A 6,344-nucleotide genomic window follows, 5' to 3' on the forward strand; every position below is an offset into this window, starting at 1 on the left:
AAGCCTGAGTATAATCATGAGATATCATCAAAAAATCAAAATTACAGGATATTCTAAGACTAAAGTAACTGGTCTGTATTTTTCAAAAGTATCAGGATCAGAAAAGACAAACCTAAGGAACAGCTCTAGATTAAAGGATACTACAGAGATGTGGCAGCTAAATGCATGATACTGGATAGAGAGGGGTAGATACACACTCACACACACACACTCACATACGTACATGCATACACACTTTGAATAATCAAAGGGAAAAAAAATCAAAGGGTAGATACACACTCACACACACACACTCACATACGTACATGCATACACACTTTGAATAATCAAAGGGAAAACTGACAAAATTTAGATGTGAACTGTGGATCAGATAATAGAGTTATTATCAGTGTTAATTTCTTGATTTCAATAATGGTACTAGGTTATTTCAGAATTTAAGTGCTAAGTGTCCTTGATAAAGCAAAAGGAGTAAATGATACACAGGGGTTTCTTATATTAATTTTGCAATTTTTCTGTAACTTTTAAATTATATCATAACAAAATATTACCCAAAAATGAATATCCCAAGTTGCTAAAATTCTTTTAAAATCTCTTCTGCCACTTTTGCAATGCACCTCCTTGAGACTGGTTTCCCCGGCATGGTGCCATTAAAACAAAACGCAGAAATAGTTTAGACATCCACTATCCCCTGTGGGTAACATGGTTATCAATTCCTAGATTAATAAGGTAACACACAAGAAGCAAACTCACTTGCCACATTGAAACTTTTAGTATTGATATGCATTATGTTCATTCAAAGTATGCATATAAGCATTTTATATATGGAAATCACTATTTGATTCAACTTTTTTTTTTTTTTGCGGTACGCGGGCCTCTCACTGTTGTGGCCTCTCCCGTTGCGGAGCACAGGCTCCGGACGCGCAGGCTCAGCGGCCATGGCTCACGGGCCCAGCCGCTCCGCCGCATGTGGGATCTTCCCGGACCGGGGCACGAACCCGTGTCCCCTGCATCGGCAGGCGGACTCTCAACCACTGCGCCACCAGGGAAGCCCTCAACTTTTAATTTACTTATGATTGTGGAATAAAAAAAAGTTATTAGTGATTCTCTCTATTATCCACCTATAGCAACATTCAAAAAAAACCATTTTTCATGATTATTTTCTTTTGGGCTCTTCGTTGTTCTAATTATATTTACTGAAATGTAATTTACATCGTTGAATATAATAATTAAAAATTGGACCATGTATTTTGGCCTTTGTGGGGTTTTTGGTCTCATTTTACTAGAAAGTCATTTTTATTATATTGGTCAATGACACTGGAAGTTATATATGCATAGTTAACCACAGACAGTTTCAGAGGTACTGGTTGGTTAAACGGCTGATTAATGCATAAACAAGCCAGGCTCTCAGGGGTATTTGCTTTCTGAAAGGACCTGATCTCATTCACTAAAAGGACAAAGCATCCAATGAATTGGTAAGGATTTTTATTTGTTTATTTGCTTGATTTGAACAAGTATCCCCACTATAACTGAATTATGCTGTCAGTAGTGTCCATTTTAAACAGTGGTGCTAAAAGAGCTCAAATGTGTGGGTTTCATGCTTTTTTAAAAATTAATTAATTAATTTTATTTATTTATTTTTGGCTGTATTGGGTCTTCATTGCTGCACACGGGCTTTCTCTAGTTGCAGCGACTGGGAGCTACTCTTCCTTGCGGTGCACAGGTTTCTCATTGCGGTGGCTTCTCTTTGTTGCGGAGCACAGGCTTAGGCGCATGGGCTTCAGTAGTTGTGTCACATGGGCTCGGTAGTTGTGGCACACGGGCTTAGTTGCTCCACGGCACGTGGGATCTTCCTGGACCAGGGTTCAACCCCGTGTCCCATTGCATTGGCAGGCGGGTTCTTAACCACTGTGCCACCAGGGAAGTGCCGGGTTTCATCTTTGAAAGGATCAGCTACCCTTGCTCACAGAGATATCGTTCAAGACCACAAAATGTACGCACACCTCTACAGCCATATGCAGTTATTATCAGGGGACTGTATACTTAGCTCAGTATTTGGGGGCCTGAGGAATGGGAAGTGGGGTACTGTTCAGAGGTTAAAATCATAGACTATTTAAATCTACATGGAAATTTATTTTTAATTTTGTTTAACTAGAAAAAGTCTTTTCTTGCGAGTTCTCATTAAAAGCCTTAAAACTCTTAAATCTAGTGGTACTGTGCTAGGCCTTTTCCCTGGCAAGCTAAACCCAGGGGAACTGGGTATTGTCTAAGGACACTCTGGGTATTATCCTATTTCATGGGGATGTGCATCTGTGATTGATGTTCTCTTGACTACACTGTAGAGTAGAGGTTAACCCTATAGAGGTAGAAGTTAAATTATAAAAAACTTATAGCAATGCAAAGAATTCCAGTTAATAGCAATGCAAATGATTTCTGTTCATAGTAATTAATATGATTGATTTTATCTAGCAGAAAACATAAATCTCTGTAACTCAAGCTCCCATTTGAACAGTTTTAACATCTTACTGGTCCCTCATTTAATGAGTTGAATAAAATCTTTGATTCATGTGCAGTTTTTATTTGTATAGGAATCATGCACATAACCTTCTTAAAATTACATGGGAAGTACTATAAGGTAACAAGTGTTTCCTCTAAGGAAACCAAGGACAGCAGCATGGTTGAAAGAAGAAGGAAGGGTGACACATTTAACAGTAACAAAAACAAATTTCCATGCAGAGAAGTTAGGCTTATTGAAAAGGCTGAAACAGCCTAAGCATGTGTTGATCAAAGCCCCCAGATGAGGATGTAAGTCCAGAAAAATAAAAAGTGAGAAATATTTGTGAAATTCTGTGAAAAAAAATGCATCATGACTTGGCAATTGATGGGGGAGGTATTGATAGAATCAAAAGCAGTCAAATGTAAAATTGCTTGGAGTTTCTTGTTTGAGAAATGGGTGATACTATGGTATTGAAAACTAAGATAGAGACCTCAAATGATTAAGGGAACGTAAAGAGTTAAGGACTTTATTAACAGAAAAAGATTATGATTGGGTCTAATTCAATGGAAAAATGACCAACCCTAAACTAGATCAATATTTCCCAAACTGTGTTCCAGATGACACAAATCTGTCAGAATGCTCTGCGACAAAAATGGTCCCATAGCTCTCAATGGGAGATTCATAACGCACACTAGCACCTCAACTTTTCAGGGAAGCCTCCCTTGTCTAGCCTACCATTCACATAGTTAATCATAGAAACATGAATCTAAATAAAATCCTATAGAATTAGAGTTTCTTAATGTCACTTTGAGAAATGTGGGACCAGATTTATAAAGAAAGTCTGTTTATTAACCAAGTTTTATCAAGTGATGATAAAATTTAAAGTGAGATATAAATTCTTATGTCAGCTCTGACTTCACCTAAGTGTATTCCTGAAACATCCTAGCCTATAATTTTATATAACTGGTTTGTGAAAATACCAGAAATCTGTCAGATTTGCAGGAATAGTCTTTTCTATACCAGGCAATCCAAATGTAATAATAAAATTATCACTGTTTTCCTTACTACTTATAATAAGTTCAAAATGGTCCTGGCATTTTTCTAGTTCTTTCATTTTGAATCAGGTTTCAATCTATAAAAATCTCTCCTATTCACACGTCTTATTCTCCTATTATTCTTATTCTCCACTCACCTATTTTACTCACAGTTTTAAAAACTCCTCTCTTCTTCCCTTGTTGATCCCAATAAAAACATTTTTAGAACTGGCTCAATCCCCGTTTCCTATTCACAACATAATGTTCCTAGAGTGTTTATATAACATTGTTGACTTCCATATTCTATGGTTTAATTTAGTTGGAGGTAGACTGGAAAAAATCAGAATTTAAAAGAATCAGGAGATACTGGCTATGTCTTCTCAAATTCAACTGAGCTAGTCTGGGCTGAAAGCAATGGTCATTTACAAACACTTAGCAGGTTTCATTCTGTGGGATTGATTTTGCCTTTCTTGTAGATCTTGGTCTGCTCCAAGCTAATACATACTAATAGAAAGATAAAATTCCAAACACAGTAATGTTTCAAAAATATATATTTCAAGATGTCAACCTAGGGTTGCTAGATCTATCACTGTTATAAATGCAAAATGTTAAAATGTGCAAAACTTTCTTCTACAGATAGTTTTGTGTTATAAAAGAATCCATTAGATGTTTTATTAAATACAGTTTATGAAAACAAAATTAGATTAAACCTAAAATAAAGCCTTTTATTAATCCCAAATTCCTATATTCTTTTGCCAGGCACAGAAAGGTGAATAGCAAAATAACTCACACTCTAACTTTTTAAAATTATTTTTTCACTGGAGTATAGTCACTTTACAATGTTGTGTTAGTTTCTACTGTACAGCAAAATGAATCAGCCATAAATATACATATATCCCTTCCCTTCTGGACTTCCTTCCCAGTCAGGTCACCACAGTGCATTAAGTAGAGTTCCCTATGCTCAACAGTATGTTCTCATTCCTGTGCTCCGCACCGGGAGAGGCCACGGCAGTGAGAGGCCCGCGTACCGCAAAAAAAAAAAAAAAAAAAAGAAGACCAAGAAACCTGGTCCGTAACAAAATAACCTATCAGAAAAATTAAATGAAGTTCTCTCTTAAATAGTAGGATTATTGGTGATTTAATTTTTATTAATTTCTATATTTTAAGTGTTCTTTTCAAATATATATTTGTATTAATATAATCAATACTGTATTTAATAATATAATTAAAATTTATTAGACCTTGGGATGAATCTAACTGAAATCATGAAAGTGGGAATACGTAATTTTTACTTTGTGAAGCTTTGAAATTAGTGAAAGACAAGTAAGGTGAAAGTGGTATCAATTTGGGGATGTTGCGATATTAAGAAAGAGAGGAGAACAGCCTTTTGGCTCTCATGGTTTTCTAAGCCAGATGTTTGAGAGATTCATTTTTCAGATGCAGGTCTTAAAAGTTGGAGTGCCTGAAGCAGGGGATAACCCTTCATTCCTGGGGAGAAGCTCAGGGTCTGTGAGGTCCCTTGGGATTGCGGGCTGCCATGCCGGGGTTGGGTTTATGGCGAGACTCTGTCTCAGCCTTTCCTACCTGCTTTGATGTGTTTGCTGACGTGAAGGAGTTACTCAGCTAATTTTCACGTCTTTTTCGGAGTGAACTGCACTCCGAAAGGAGTGAGGAGGAGGTGAGTTTAAGCTCTTCTTATGTCATCATGTTGAACTGCTTTTCAGAGCCTACATATAAATGCAATCATTCACTATTTGTCTTTGATTTATTTCATTTAGCATAATGCCCTCAGGTTCATTCATCTTGTAACCAATGGCAAGGTTTTCTTCTTTCTTAAGGATAAGAAAGTAATATCCCTAAGTAATATCCCATTGTGCAAATATACATAAAATCTCACATTTTTCATCCATTCACCCATCGATGGACACTTAGGATGTTCTCATGTCTTGTCTATTGTAAATAATGTTGCAATGAATATGGGGGGGGTGCATACTTATATCTTTTCAAATTATATATTACAAAATTATATATATAATATTAAAGAAGAAACAGAAATTTATTGGAGCTATATATTATAATTGTATTTATGTTGAGTAAAATAAATTTTAAATTTTACTTCCGGTTATCATCACACTGTATCAACATAAGAACCATTCAGTAAAAGACTTGATCTCACAGTTCTTAGGCTAGTCTGCACCCCAGAGCAATCAATTTATTAAATAAATCCCCTTTAAGCTTCTCCAAATATTTCCTATCAGTTCTAAATAACTTGCAAACTTGAGTATTCTATTTTAGTTGTGAAACTCAGTTTGAAGAAAATTCCATTTTCAGTGACTTGTATTAAAAAATAGTACACCGCAAGGAAGAGTAGCCCCGGATCGCTGCAACTAGAGAAAGCCCGCAGGCAGCAACCAAGACCCAACGCAGCCAAAAATAAATAAAATAAATTTTTTTAAATAATTAATTTTAAAAAATAGTAGAAAGTAAAATGAATTTTTCATTTCAATGCTTCCTCAGAATAAAAATACTATTTTGATTAAATAAATGCTACCTTCAGCCCGAATTCCAGTCGATCCACAGCTCCACAGATTAGTTCAGTCCATAGATCACTATGGCCAAATAGGCCTGGGCCACGGGGACAAATGCTGACAGGTAGTCTCCTGAGTGGCATCTATATTTACAACATAGGTTCCAATAGAGGTCACTTACCCTACCACTCCTTTCAGAAGATCGCCCACATCATTTGCAGGGCCCAGTGCAAAACGGAAATATGTGGGCTTTTTCAGAATTTATTAATAATGCGGCACAGGAAAGAA

This window comes from Leucopleurus acutus (genome assembly GCF_964270905.1).
Source record: "Leucopleurus acutus genome assembly, chromosome: 18".
NCBI lineage: Eukaryota > Metazoa > Chordata > Mammalia > Artiodactyla > Delphinidae > Leucopleurus > Leucopleurus acutus.